The following is a 15,852-nucleotide window of genomic DNA, read 5'->3' on the forward strand; positions in this document are numbered from 1 at the left end:
CAGAGACTTCAGTGAAGCCACAGGGTGGAAGAAGATTTAGGGACAGCAAAAGGAAAATGACTTAGAGAAAACGGAAGTGAGGTACAGAAATGGCCAGATCGGTTACAGCTTGGTGTCTGCCTTATTTGAACATGGTTTGAGGAGTTGGCCACCTTTGGCCAAAATTCAGTAATTGGCACTAGAATTGGCTGTAGTCTGTATACAACTCCTTTTAGGTTATAGTTTACAATGTATAGAAAAACCTTTAGGCTGAACTTAAAATATGTAAAGAGGCAGCTTTAGGCTAAACTTGATTGAACAATTTCCCCGTTTTGGTCATCCTCTCAATTTTGAGAAGATGACTAAAACTTTAGTCATTGATGTCACTATCACCATCATACATGTGCTTATTTGATCTTGAAACCCACTGGGAGATGGCAGAACAGTGGGTTTTGTAAGGTAGGAACAAGGATTTCTGGTTATTTTTTGTAAGGGTTAGAGAGGGTACCTCCCTATGCTAGAATGTCTTGTTAAAGGAGAAAAACAAACCTGGTTATTTCTAAGATCTATAGGTGTTTTCTTGAAGTCTTAGTTTGGTTATGTCACATTTACTGCAAGTGATTCTGTTTTGATTTGGTCTGGTCTGTTGGGGTCTCATGCGTGAGTTCAGTCCAAAACAATGGCCTTATATAATTTTGTGAAAAAATTTCCCCATTTTGGTTAGGTTCTCATTTAAGTGAGAGTATGACAAAATCTTAGGGCCTTAGGGCCACTCTCAGTTACCCTCATTTGGGGTTTCTAGTCTCACCATGTCATCCATAGGTTACATTGACCTCACAGTCACTCATTTCTTTCAACTCCTATCGTTCCAGTTAAAGAGAGACCACTGACATTCTAGAGATAACTGCATGCAGACATTTAAAACATTTGAGAGAATACAGCATACCAGGGAGACTACTATTATGTCTATCAGGAGGATATTAGCAGGAGCTTGGAGTATGCTCCTTAGCTAGGGTCCCCACAAACCACACTGACTAAAATCAAATAGATAAAAGAATAAACTAGATAAAGAATTTGCTCACTTTAAACAATCTCTTTGTTAATCCCCTACAACTGAATCTCTATAATACCCGATGGGATGTATTTCTCCATGGGCAATAAAAAGTGACAGCAGTTGCACAGATACTTCTTTGTTCAGCCAGTAAGTCATTCAGAGCAATTTAGTATAACTTTCCCAAGAGACTTTGCAGTGTGTTGGGTAACCGTAGCCTTTACAGTAGAATCTGCTATGGAGCCTATAATGTGGGATAAATTTCTAATCATTGCCTCATTTACTGTAAACCATGAAAAAAAGAGCTTAAAAAATGATGCCCTTCTCAAACAGTAAAGACCTCCTGGCAGTGTTCTCTTTAACCCATGATGAAGGTTAAGAGGAGTGGAAAAATATTCTGTTTCTGATTGAGTATGAGCTAACATGTGTACCATTAAAATTTCTCACCCATATTGGGCTTCTACCTTCCACCTATTAAGGCATAAGGTTATTCACATATTGGGCTGATTGCAAAATTCTTCACAAATAAAAGTATACCCCATAAGTGTGCACAATGAACCCCCTTCTCACTTCTATCATTCATAGAGGCATAAGCAAGGGAAAAATGAAAGATAAGAATCTCATAATAGTGGAGAAGTCTTGATCTATACTCTTGGGAAAAAGCTGTCCACAGCAAGGATGCTGTCTTATTTTGTGGAGAAACTTCCCTGGTTAACCTTATCTTAAGTTTTCCAATGGGTATATAATTCCTAGAGTGCAGAGAGACCCTTCTGAGTTGAAAGGTTATGAACCCAAGGTTCAGGATCCCAAAGTTTTTCTGCAGTGTGTATGGCAAGGACAGTCTTTCTCTGATGTTCTCAGAAGATCTAATCTTTGGTTTCTAGATTGTGAAAGGGTTGATTTTCCTCAGCCAGTGGACCATGAAAAGCTTTCTTTACCTGGTGGAAATGCACTTTGGTTTAATGAGCTACTGCTACTGTTACAACAGCCCTCTTGCAGGGAAAGCTTTTATACAACCAGAAAACATGAATTGAGAATGATAACTGAATAAAATCTCTCCATAAATGCTTACATGGCCCATCAGGTAGTGGAAAGTACCTGACATTTTGATTGTCTTCTCAGGCATATGGGTTTGATAAACCAAGCATTGGTCATAAACTATTTCGGTAATTTAGAAGTCACCACACCAATATATAATCTTAATTCAGATAATTTAATCTTTTTCATAATAAGCCATGGAATGCACAACTTCTAATAATAAAAACTTAAAGGACTCAAGAAGGACAAGCGGCCATCCTGGTTCTCCCTGAGTTTATGCTTAATGCTGGATTAATGTCCTCTTGAATGCCAGTTGTTTCTCCAATTAAGGTGCATAATACTGACAACTGATGGATTATTGCAGGTAATTTGACTTAGACCATGGAGTTCCTTCAAATTGTATATCTAAACAATTATTTGTACTGGCTGATTTAGTGTGAAAATCTGGCAAATTATTTTCTTGGTGTTCAATTAATTTTTGTCCTCCGTGGATTAGCCACTTTATAAACCAGTCAGCCTCTTCATTAAAGTTGCAGGAATTCTTGTCCAGTCCAAATAATATGATTCTAAAATTATGAGAAACCTGTATTCAAGAGTGCTTCTCAGGGTCCTTCGTATGCTTTCATGAACCTCCTTAAAGACACTGTATTCTAGGATTTTGCATGCTTGTGAAGTTTTCAGAAATTGCATCAGAATTAAGCAATTAACTGTGGAAATGACTTTAAATAGTTATAGATGAAGACACAATTGACAAGGAAATTTGGTTATTTCTGTGGTTTGTGAAAACGTAACATAGGCCGGGCACGGTGGCTCACGCCTGTAATACCAGCACTTTGGGAGGCCGAGGCAGGCGGATCACAAAGTCAGGAAATTGAGATCATCCTGGCCAACATGGTGAAACCCGATCTCTACTAAAAATACAAAAACTAGCCGGGCATGGTGGCGTGTGCCTGTAGTCCCAGCTACTCAGGAGACTGAGGCAGGGGAATCACTGGAACCCAGGAGACGGGGATTGTAATGTACCGAGATCATACCACTGCACTGCAGCCTGGGTAACAGAGCAAGACTCCATCACAAAAAAATAAAACAAAACAAAACAAAACATAATTTTGAATGATAGTACCCAGACATATTAGAATTTTGAAACATATTAATAACCTTCATTAAAATATAACATTAAAATATAAAATTAAAATTCATTAAAATATAAAAATGAAGGTTAAACATAATTTTTTCTTCATATTAAGTTACAATGCTTCCCATGTAACTTAATATGTCAAAAATCTTGTGTGCCTCTCTTTTGGATGCTTCAGGGTCCCTCCGTAGCATCCCAAAGTTTGAGGTCATAAAAGACTTAATTTTGGAGCTGAAATTTGGAGAGCCTGTCAACTATTTCAAAGGCTTACAATATGACCAAAATGGGATCACAGGTCATCCTAAAACAACAGTCATTTATTTAGCCAAAGTGATAAGTAAAAGATTCTTAAAAGTAAAAACCTGTACTCTCTGATAAAGACTGTTTTCCAAACAATAAAAAGACCTAAGACAGCACAAAACAGAATTTGTTTCTTCTGCTTTCCTTTCCCCTTTTCCTCCTTTCTTCAGTTTACTCAAAAGGTTAACAAAAATATTTTGCTGTGTATTGTTAATACTACACAAAATTTTTGATCAAAAGTAAAAACCAACTTTTACTTTTGTATTAGTGTATTATCAGCACTAAAATTAATTTTAATAAAATGTCATAAATTTATGAATTCTGTCATCTTTTAACCACACAAGATTTCCATAAACCTTTCATTTTACATTTTCCCCAACTTGTAATGTTTATCTTGTTTTGTCTATTTTTCTTTTACCCCTTCAGTTTGAAGCCTTTATGTAACTTTAAACCAGACAAAATTTTTAACACACATATTTATGTCTTTATAATTTTTTTCATTAAATGTATATTTTACTTTTGTTTATACACTTTGTATACAGAATTGCTTTTTTCATATCTAGTAATTTTTACACTTTGTATACAGAATTGCTTTTTTCATATCTAGTAATTTTTAACTCTTGGTAACATTAATTTCTAGTGAAAATCCTAGAAAGTAATTTTTAACTCTTTTATATCAGTATTTGTAGATAAAAATCATTTTATAATTTTTTACAAAGATACTTCTCCAAATTATTGTTTATTAGCAGATGTGAATATATTTAGTTTTTCTATACCATGTAAAAATAACATGTCAATACATATAGGCTTAAACTCATGATTAATAATTGATATTTCAGTAATTTCACCTACAGATGACTTAGACATTTTATGATGATCAATTACTTAATTTGACATAACATGACTCTAAGATTTTAAATTACTGAAAAGCATTTTGAAAGTATGACACAGCCTCCCCAATATCTTCCCCCACTCATTCTAGTTCCCAAGTAGCCACATGGCACCAAGGAGGACTATGAAGTTCAGGGCCTGTCTGAGCCCATCAGGACAGAAGACAAGGCTATACCTGAAGGACTATACTGGAGGATACAACCCCTCCCTAAATAGCCAGGAGGCAAAAAAGAGAAAGCAGAGGAAGAAAGGGCCATATTGGACTTGATTCTGGCTTGCAGCTGCTGGTCTAGGCACTAAGAACATGTCACAAGACCTCATGATGGCAACCTAAATCCAGACTCTAAACCAAAGGCATAAGCTCACAGTGAAATCAAGCAAGTATCTAATTATATTTAGCTGATAATTTCAAAGCCATTTATATTTTACTAACAATTTGAAAACTAACTTTTCCAAATATTATCACAGACACATAATGCACATAGACATACAAACACAAGGAAGCAGATGTTATAGCTTTTATAAAGGATATTCATTTGTCAGCTTTTAAATAGTGTTTCTTCCCCATTTGATCTATCAATCTTCCAGTTACCTGTTTCTTGTCCTAAGGACTTGTTAACTAGGCAATAGATTTTCTTTCTAAAGGGACAAATCTTAGGTAGAACAAAGACAAATTTCTATTTCATTAGCATAGAGCTAAGATTTTACGCCTAAATATTGTATCATCATTTGCTCAAACTGGGGGGAAAAACTGCTCAAATAAAAGTTTACTTAAGACAAGTTGGCCAGAAAAGTACCTTAAACAAAGGTAGGACTTATTTTTTAAATCTAGAAGGATAGTAAGTATTTCTAATGTGCATAGGCAGACATTCTTAAAAATGGATATTTCCCTTTTAGATTTAAATTTCTTTTACAAAAGAGTCTCAAGATAGCCAATTAAATTCCAGAAAGGTGTATTTTAGTCAAAAGGGTGTTCTTTTCAACTTAGCTACCGTTTGTTAGCTAAAATCATTCAGTTCAGAGCGAAGCCCCTAAGGAACAGGGCAAAGAAAGCATTTTCTATGCCTGGCCTCTGCATCAATACACCTAAAAAAGAAACAAGCCTATTATATCTGAGTGCCTACCTTTTATAAACACTTTATATAAGATAGCTTCCTTTCCATCTCTGCATTGGAAAAGTATCTAAGCCAAAATGTTAGCAGATTTAATTTTTCTTATCAGTTAGTCACTGATGCTTTTTATTTATCTTTTATAAAGTCTTTAAATAAAAAATACTGAAATCTTTTTGGAAGCTTCTGCGTGTCGGTAGGCATCCCTAGATGAGACTAATTTGGGAGTCCTTATTTTCAAATGCACTTCTGCAGTGCAGTATTGTTAATTTGGAATGTTCCACTGTAACTTCTCTTTAGAAGATTTTGCCATTTCTGTAAGAATTTGCTGCTTCCAGGGCCTAATATATATGCATGTGTAAGCTGGAAGTTATTCAGTTCTTCAGAAACTAAGGATTCCATTTTTATCTCAAATAATATTTGGCACTCAAGTCCCCTTGATCAATGTAGCCAATGATTTTTTCCCCTACCTAAGCATGTAAGAAAAATGAAACAAAGGAGGTAGAACACAAAAATCCCTACGAATTTCCAGAAGCCGTTATACTTCCTGCAATACTGCCATTTACTACCAGTTTCTTTCTGACCCAGTCAGACATAAGAGGCCTCTAACTGGATTCAAGTCAGTTAGTTATCAGATCCAATCTGATCCTGGACCCAGTCAAGATTCTGTCACAACTTCCTAACCCAGTTTGGATCAGAAATATGCTCAAAGAAACTTGGGGAGCTCAAAACCCAAATCTGTTGAGCGTTACAATCCAAGAGAAAACTTACCATGATCCTCAGTTGCCCTGAGGGAGCAATGGACACAATGATAGCTTGTTTGGTCACTCAGCACTCCTGGGGGTTGTTAGCAGCTCTGCTTTGGATTCTACTTTTGACACCACCTGTTAAAACAAAAACTTTAGCCAAATTAAATTTAAAAGAGTTTAATTGATCAAAGAACAATTCATAAATTGGGTAGTCTCCAAGGCCAGAGTAGGCTCAGAGACTCCAGTGCAGTCACATGGTGGCAGATTTATGAACAGAAAAAGGAAAATGAGGTACAGAAAATAGAGGTGAGGTACAAAAACAACTGAATTGGTTACAGCTTGGCATCTGCCTTATTTGAACATTGTTTGAAGAGTTGGCCGCCTTTGACAGTCCAAAACTCCAGGATTGGCATAAGAGAAGGCTACAGTCTGTTTACAACTCAATTTAGGATAGTTTACAACCTACAGAGAAACCCTTAGGCTGAACTTAAAATATGTAAGTGGGCAGCTGTAGGTTAAACTTGACTTAACACCTATATGAGTACATTCACTTCAGACACCAGCTGCAAATTTCAGAGTTCTCAGGCCATCTGTATTTCTGTCAATTGGCTACTAATTTGGGGGCTCCCACTACCCTGTCAGGTTTGATAATTTGCTGGAATGACTCCTAGAACTCAACAAAGTTCTATACATATAATCATAGTTTTATTGTAAATAATACAAATCCAGACCAGTCAAAAGAAGAGATGGACAGTGTGAGGTCTGGGAAGGTCCTAGATGCCAAGTTTCCTTGTCCTCAGGATATATCACCTTCTTGGTTCATCAGTGTATATTACTAACCCAGAAGCTCATTCAATCTTCAGGTGTTCAGAGTTTTTGCTGGGGCCTTTCTATAGAAGCACTATTGACTGAATCATTGGCCATGTGATTGGACCCAATCTCCAGTCCCTTTCTCCTCCTTGGGATCGGGCTGGATCAAAGTTTCAATCCTGTAAATGGGTGATTGGTCTTTCCAGCAAGGGCAGTCCCATTCTTGAAACTATTCAAGGGCCCACTATGCATCATCTCATTAGCACAAACTCAGACAAATTTCCAGGGGCCATGATTAAAAACAAAGACATTCCCTACCACTTGGGAAATTCCAAGGGTTTAGAGCCTCCCTCCTAGGAACCAGAGACAAAGACCAGCAAAATTCTTTATTTTACATCATTCAGGTTACATTACAGAACAGAGTACCAAGAAATACACTGTTTTCTGGGGTTTCTCAGAAAAGTGCTCTCTCATTTCCTACTCCATCACCCCGGTCACTTCCCACTTCACTTTTTGGTTAAAGAGGGATACTCTAGCGGCGCCTACCTTCCAGGCACACCTGTAGGGAGAGGTATGGTACTTCACCTTCCTAACTTTGTCTACTAAGTGACTAAGCTTGGTGTTTGTTAAACTCTTTCTTTACTGCAATGCCATGGTCTCAAAGAATTGGTTTCATCTATGCTGAGGGCAGGATGAACTTGTTAGGGGATTATAATACTGAAATGGTAGATGTGGCTATAAGATTTGAGATTCTGTCTGTTTAAAGAAGCTACTCACATTCAGTGTGTTGTAACCACCTCAGTTCTAAACACAGTGAAGACAATCCCCACTTAATTGGTCTCACCTTGGTTTTTATTGATAGGAAAAAAGAAGAATAACTATATGCATGGCTAACCCCTTGGAAATCTAAACCAGTAGAAGGTTGATCATCAGTTAATATTTTTGTTTGTTTTTCTAAAAGGTAATTCATTATAAGGGGTATTCTAGTATAATTCTTAAGTAACTGGTAAATTCTTTTAAATTAAGTAACTTTTAATTAACTTTTTAATTAAGTAATTAAGTAACTTTTTAATTAAGTAACTTAAGTAATTAAGTAAATTTTAATTAATTAAGTAACTGGTAAATTCTTTCAATTCAAAATTTATTGTGAAATTTTTCAGAACTCTTACTTTTCTTATTAAAACAGTGGAGGTGGTTAAATTCAGGGTTTCTATTGTGATATATTCTATTTCCTTCTCATTCCAGATTATGGGTTAATTGTCTAGTTGCCTATACTTTTCTATATAGAGGAAGATATGAAATCATAATTTCACTAGCTCTGCCAAGTCATAATGGAATCTAGATTTTTTGCTATTTGGGAGGGAAATTTTAGCCTGAAGTCCTCCTGAATTTTCAATAGCAGTGATTTGGGATCAGATCATCAAGTTTCTCCACAGGACTGTCTTTAGGGTGCTGAGACAATCTCACTCCAGAGTAGGAGACCTATTTGGGTTCCCCTTGCTGAGCTAAGCTGCTCTGTCTCATCAGGTACATTAACAGGCGTGCTAATGCCAATGCTTTTTATCTAGTAATTAAAAAGTGTAAATAAAATAAAAAAAATTTAAAAAAGAAATACAATATCTAACTTAAAAAATAACAAAACGTTCAGTTTTATTTTTATTAGTATTAGCATTAGAAGTATGATTCACTATGAGTACTTTAAAACTTAGATACAGCCACCGGATGCTAAATGTTCACCTGTGACCACAAACCTAGAACTCCTAGCAAGAAAAAATGTACAGAAAGGACAGAACTGAAAGCTAAGAACCTCTGGAGAATTCGCGGTTGAAGGGTCACTGGCATTGAAAACTGAGGCTCTTTACTAAAACTCTTTCTTATTAGGAAAGAGCCTCAGTTAAGACAGGCATATGATATCTGAAAGAAAAAAACCAAGTGTATTTAGGAAAAAGCAGAGTTAGCTGATCCATCAGTCAAGCTAGCCTTCTGGAAAATAACAGTCCACATATTAGGTAAGGAGCATGTCTTCTCATGTAAAAGGCAACTTGAGACTAACCAAGGCTGACTATAATGCAAATGCAAAAAAAGGATTACAAACATATTGCTTGATGATACAAGATTATGGCCTAGAAAAGTGACTACACTTTGTTACTAGGCAAAAAGACAAAGGTATCAGTTGTTAATCAAGAGGGTGGGATTTAGGTTAAGAGAGAGACAAACAGCATGTAATTAACTTTATAATTACTCAATTTGTTTAAACTATTTTATATCTACTTCTGTTTGACAGTTTTTAACTGTACTTAGAAATGAAAATAGAATTATAACTTTTTTAGAAGGTTAACGGAAATTAATATATAGTCTTTTAGAAAATTTGAAAAAATACAGAAAAGAATAAAAAAACAAAAATTCACCTTCAATTTAACTTTAAGGCTAAATGCTATTAGCAAAATATTTACATATAAATATAGTTTGGACAAGAATAGGGTCATATTTTTGTCCAAACTAGTTTATTATTTTTGTTCCTTTGTAGTTTATTGTTTTTACTTGATATAGCCTGGATTTTCTGTGGACCAACAGATAAAGAAACTATGCATAATTACTTTAATACCTGTCTTTTATCCCATCATACATCTGTATCTAAATACTTTTCTAAAAATGTTGTTCTTAAAATTATCAGTGTCTGTAATTCTAATCATTCTATTCTTGGTTTCCACTCCTTACCCACAGATGCGAGTGGTTGGGAATCAAGCCTACTTCTTGCTTAAGGCCAACGTGGATATTTATCAGAGTCCCTTTTTAAAATTTTCTTTCTCTATTTTTTTTATCAGCTATATGGCTTAAAAGATGATCTCAGGCTGGGTGCGGTTGCTCATGCCCGTAACCCCAGAACTTTGGGAGGCTGAGTCAGGTGGATCACCTGAGGTGAGGAATTCGAGACCAGCATGGCCAACATGGTGAAACCCTACCTCCCTAAAAATACAAAAACCAGCCTGGTGTGGTGGCAAGTGCCTGTAATCTCAGCTACTCAGGAGGCTGAGGTAGAAGAATCGCTTGAACCTGGGAGTCGGAGGTTGCAGCGAGCCGAGTTCGTGCCAGCGCACTCCAGCCTGGGCAACAGAGTGAGACAGCAATAAGAAAAAAAAAAAGAAAAAAAAAAAGAAGATGATCTCTTCCTATTGTGAAAATATAGGAAGACAATGGCTGATTAGTTGGACATTGTTATGAACAATAATTGCTAAATGAGTAAAACGATGACAAGGCACCGAGGAATTATATTTAAGAAGAATAAAGCACTGAAGTTGTATATATTCCTGAAAGGATCCTTGAATAGAAAGAGAAATATTCTGAGAAAGTTTATAAAAATACTCAACTACGGGGAAAACAAAATTTAAAGTATACATGACTTCTTACAATTAAGGACTGGCTAAAAAAAGAGTCAACAGCTACTTGAATTTTACTAATTTGGCTCTATTTGCATCGTCTGTTTGAGTATACTAATTGGAATTATTAATATTTTTATTTAGTTGTATCAACAAAGAAATGTATTTTTGATTGGCACAAATTTAAAAAGTAAGAAAGGAAAAATATATTTCACTTACTTACCAAGTTAATGCCTTAGAGCTTGATGATTCAGACCACAAGTCAATTCTTATAGCAATATTTATCTCAAGAACATGCTATATAATCCTAAACAAAATATCTATGGAAAAATAAACACACTTCAATTGTAGTGTATAACTGTCAATAACTTTTATTGCTGTTTTATCTTAAAAGTTTATGGCATCCATGAACATAGCTGACAGAGAAACTCTCTTAATTTAATGAATGCTTTCTTTGCAATCACTGTGAGTACATTTTAAATTGTTAATAAATGTCACAGACAATTCACTAGAAGTCCTCTTTCAGAATAAGATTGCCATATTTTAATCTGCAGTGAGTTTACCACATTTTGCCTGAATTTTTAAGATAATTCTCATATGGTGTTACCTATCAGATAATATTAGTATTTTTATCATCAAGTAAAGGTTTTTATCTTGTAAACAAATAACAATACTCAGGAAAACATGAAATGCTCTTCCAAAACCTTTCCATTTTTCATTAATCAAGGAGAAAGGCCCCTAGCAAACTGACCCCATTGCCTCTTGGTTGTAGCATTAACACAATTACATAGGAATGCATAGAAACATGAAATCTACGAAGTGTAAACTTGCCAACAAGGCCTGTTTATCAAATGCTGCAGAGCATCCATGTGGCCAAATATACTGCCAGGATGCTGAATGGCTCCATTCTTCTCTTTAGGTAGACAGCATTAGGAGGCGTTTCTGTGGATGACAAGATTTCCTGCAGTGGATTTTTCCCTGATAATCATCTGTTACCTCTTCCCCTTTCATTATGATAGTTAGTGTTCATCCAGGAGTCTAATTCTTGCCCATGAGGCACAGAAGCTTTAGGGGAATTCTATCCCTTCCCCAGTTTTTTTTTTTTTTTTTAATTATACTTTAAGTTCTAGGGTACAAGTGCACAACTTGCAGGTTTGTTATATATGTATACTTGTGCCATGTTGGTGTGCTGCACCCATCAACTCGTCATTTACATCAGGTATAATTCCCAAAGCAATCCCTCCCCCTCCCCACCCATGATAGGCCGCGGTGTATGATGTTCCCCTTCCCGAGACCAAGTGATCTCATTGTTCAGTTCCCACCTATGAGTGAGAACATGCGGTACACACCATGGAATACTATGCAGCCATAAAAAAAAGGATGAGTTTGTGTCCTTTGTAGGGACATGGATGCAGCTGGAAACCATCATTCTCAGCAAACTATGGCAAGAACAGAAAACCCTTCCCTAGTTTTATGGGTGGACCTGATTGGTTGAAGGGCAACATATTCCTTTTTGCAGTGAGTAATTCAAAAAATCAAGCTTTGGGTATTCCAAAAACGACATTTCCCTTGGCCAAAGGAATTGATTCATGACTAGGCATGTGACCCAATTCAGGCAAATGGGAAGGCGGAGGAGGCTTTCTGGGTTTTCTTGGAATGCAGTTTCTGCGTGCTTAAGAGAGAGGCACCAGAAGACAGACTTTCTTTTCCTGTTACTACCATTACCTGTAGCGATAAGGCCTGGAACTCTGCACCCAGTTTCCTCCTCTGAGAGAAGTCAGCAGGGAGATGAAACAATATATAAAGAAAGGCCTCACTGAAAGAACACAAAGAAATTAAGCAGATGCGAAGTTAAGCCAACCCTGAAAACCTCCCTCTCTCTGAACTTCCACTGACATGAATAAACAAATTTTGTACTTATAAACCAATCTGAACCAGGTTTAACACCATTTGTAGACAAAAAATTTCTTATATATTACAAAACTATTTTCCCTAGAATGTGGCATATTACTTAATATAATGCCCTCTTCAGAGGCATTGTCATATTTTCCATGAAGATTCTTCTTCAATGTGAATAGGTAATCATATAAAACTTTAAGAATGTTCCCCCCTCAGGTGATACTATAGGACTTGAAGAATTCATACATGTCTCTGTTGTTTCCAGTAACTGTTATAAAATCATGAAAGGATGCTAGTCTTCAGTGAGTTTGCATGGAATATGATGAACAGATTGATTTCTTTTCCTATTACATTATTCTGATAAATCCGGGGCACTCATGTGTCTCCTTCCCTACAGAAAAATCACATAAAAAATCCCTAAACAATGCCTAGGACCCAGTAGGAACCCAAGAATTGTTTTTGAGGGTATGAATAAAAGAATAGATGAATGAATATGCACATCATTTATGTACAAATACAATCCCATCAACCTGAAAGAATAAAAGAATATAAAAGAATAATTTGCTTATAGTTTATCTCTTTAAAGGGACTGACTCTAGGGTTTTACACAATGGACCATGAAGAAAACTTCCCAGAAATCATAAACTTTCCACAAACTTTCATACAAGCAACAGCAGCTAAAGATCTCTCTGGTTTTCTCAGGGTTAGTTGACTCATTTCCTTTTCTCCTTCTTACTCTCCATACAGCCTGTTCTAGTACACCACTTTCTAGTCATAAGTGTCCACTGGGATTCGTACTCTTGACATCCTCACGTGCCCGGCTTCCTAAGATGGTTGGAGGATCAGGTGACTCCATGTTCAATGACGCACATATTTTCTTTTTTGCTTACGCTGAATACTTTCTCATATAAAATACTCACCGTGCACTTCTGGTGAATACAATTCTCTACCTCATTTCAATGTTTCATTATTTATATCTTTGAGATCTTCCACATCAAGAGGAAGGATATATACTTGTGTAGCCTTGGGACTTCTTTTATTTAGAATCCATTTTCCTCACCCTCTTCTTTACTCCTTCTTCTAGGATGAGCATAATTCAACTTGGAAACCCTGGAGATAGTGTCAGGATCAGACTATAGCCTTCAGATTTCCATGTGCAAATCTCAGAGATGAGGGGTAGGGAAAACCTGGAGATTTAAGCTCTTTTCTTCCAAGGTTTATATCTCTGGTTGTGGTAGAAAAAGATGCTTTGGATCAATAAGAAAGTAAATTTACATCTTTGTCACTACCAAAGTAATGCTGTGGGAAGTCACATTGGAGTCTGAAAAATGCAAGAGGATGAGAGGACAAACGAGGGCAGTGATCTGGCATATGCACCACTATATCATATATATTAGCAGTAATTCTGTGGGAAGTCTTCAAATGAGAGTGGGTACTTATTCCCATGCACTGGGACCTGCTTGTTGGACGTACGTCTCTAAGGCATAGACTTGCATTACTTCCCTTTTCCTAAGACATCTTGGTGTCTCAGGCCTGGTTTCCATTTGTCAATTTTTGTCCCTGATGTCTGCTTAATTCAACTCCTTCACTTCCTCTCCCTGGTTAACTTTACCATCAGTGAGGATTTGGAGGCCTCTTTAAGGTGACCATGCAATTATCAGTTTCTGTCCGTAAATCACCTTTATGTGAACTGAACTTCTGAACCTACACATCTCTTTCTACTGCGTTGGAGAAGAGAGCTTGCTAGAATGGTTTTTCTACCCTGAATGTGAAATTAGAGTATATTTTTCACACTCCCTGCACAAGTCTGTAAATCCGTGTTCCTGAACATCTGGCTACGCACTCCTTTTAGTACAGGGGAAACAATCCTGCACAGAGATAACCAACTTCATGATTTTGAATTCATACAAACCCTCAGTGCACGGCCTTTTACATAAAAGTGGCAGCTCTTTTTGACCTTTGAATCTGTCCATAATGTTTCTATGACACATTACAACACAGTTCAAGTTCTTTTCTCTTGTTGTGGCTTAGTACTATACATGCATTTCTCCAGTTTATAGTTGCACTTAGCCCATAGCACAAGATTTAAAGTCTGCCTAATTCTTTTTTTTTTTTTTTTTTTTTTGAGACGGAGTTTCCCTGTCACCCAGGCTGGAGTGCAGTGGCAGATCTTGGTTCACTGCAACCTCCGCCTACTGGGTTCAGGCCATTCTCCTGCCTAAGCCTCCCTAGTAGCTGGGACTACAGGCACCCGCCACCATGCCTGGTTAATTTTTTGTATTTTTGGTAGAGACGGGGTTTCACCGTGTTAGCCAAGATGGTCTCAATCTCCTGACCTCGTGATCGGCCTGTCTCGGCTTCCCAAAGTGCTGGGATTACAGGCGTGAGCCACTGCGCCCAGCCAGGTCTGCCTAATTCCTGATTCTGATTTGTGTTCAAACCTAAGGGATCTCGTTTAGCCGGTGGAGGCGAATGGAAAGCTGTAAAAACCTGAGCCCCTCAGAAATAGATCTCCTCCCACTATCCAATTTTTACAGAAGCCAGGTAACCATGGAAAGAATTAGATAATCAAAACTCCAGTTTGAAGATTCCATAAGGAAGTTTTTCTAGAGTTCTACAGTTAGTAAACTCATGCACCACTGCCTCTGTTTGGTTCTCTGAGTAGTTCTATAATTCTGACAGCATCCCCCAAAGTTGTAACCCCAGTTTCAGAGCCATCTCTGTATCATTATGGATTTCTACTATTATCCCAGTAATCATTATCATTGGAACTTACCTGGCCCTCATTCCTTTGTTATATTATCCCACCAATTTGACGGTCATGTTATTTTATTGTTTCTGGACCCTGGCTGCCTGGTCCCTACTACAGACCAATTGAATCAGTATCTTTCAGAATGACATTTTGATACACTTATTTTTTTTTGAAATTTTCTCATGACTCTAATATAACCAAGTTTAAGGACACTTATTTTAATTCAAAGCACAGTAGAGTGAGGTGATGGAATTTAGGTCTAAAATCCTTGATAATTGCTCCCACCCCAGTATGTCACACACACACAAAAAAAATACATATTTATAAATTATACATATACTATATATAATACATAAATGTATAAATATATCATATATTATATATAAATATATAATACATAATATACAATATATAAATATATAATTATATGTAAATACATATTATATAATTATATAACATAACTATATATAACATATAGTTATACATTATATATAGGCTCTATTCTAATGTAAATAAACCTGGGGCTGATTCTGGCTGAAATTATGTACAAAGAAGAAAAACATCACAAATGGAAAATACAACGTTTATCATTCCAGTTGGTTTTCTCTTAAGAGGCTGCCTTTGGTTACACATGATGTATTCTACAGAAAGTTCCCTAGAATTTTTTTCTAGATGTTATTTCCTTTTTCCAAAATTTTATATTCACATAAATCACAAAGAAAAAAATTCTTTTATACTCTTTCATTTAGGCACTCTGTCATT

The sequence above is a fragment of the Chlorocebus sabaeus genome, chromosome 13, assembly GCF_047675955.1.
Source record: "Chlorocebus sabaeus isolate Y175 chromosome 13, mChlSab1.0.hap1, whole genome shotgun sequence".
In the NCBI taxonomy this organism is placed as follows: Eukaryota; Metazoa; Chordata; class Mammalia; order Primates; family Cercopithecidae; genus Chlorocebus; species Chlorocebus sabaeus.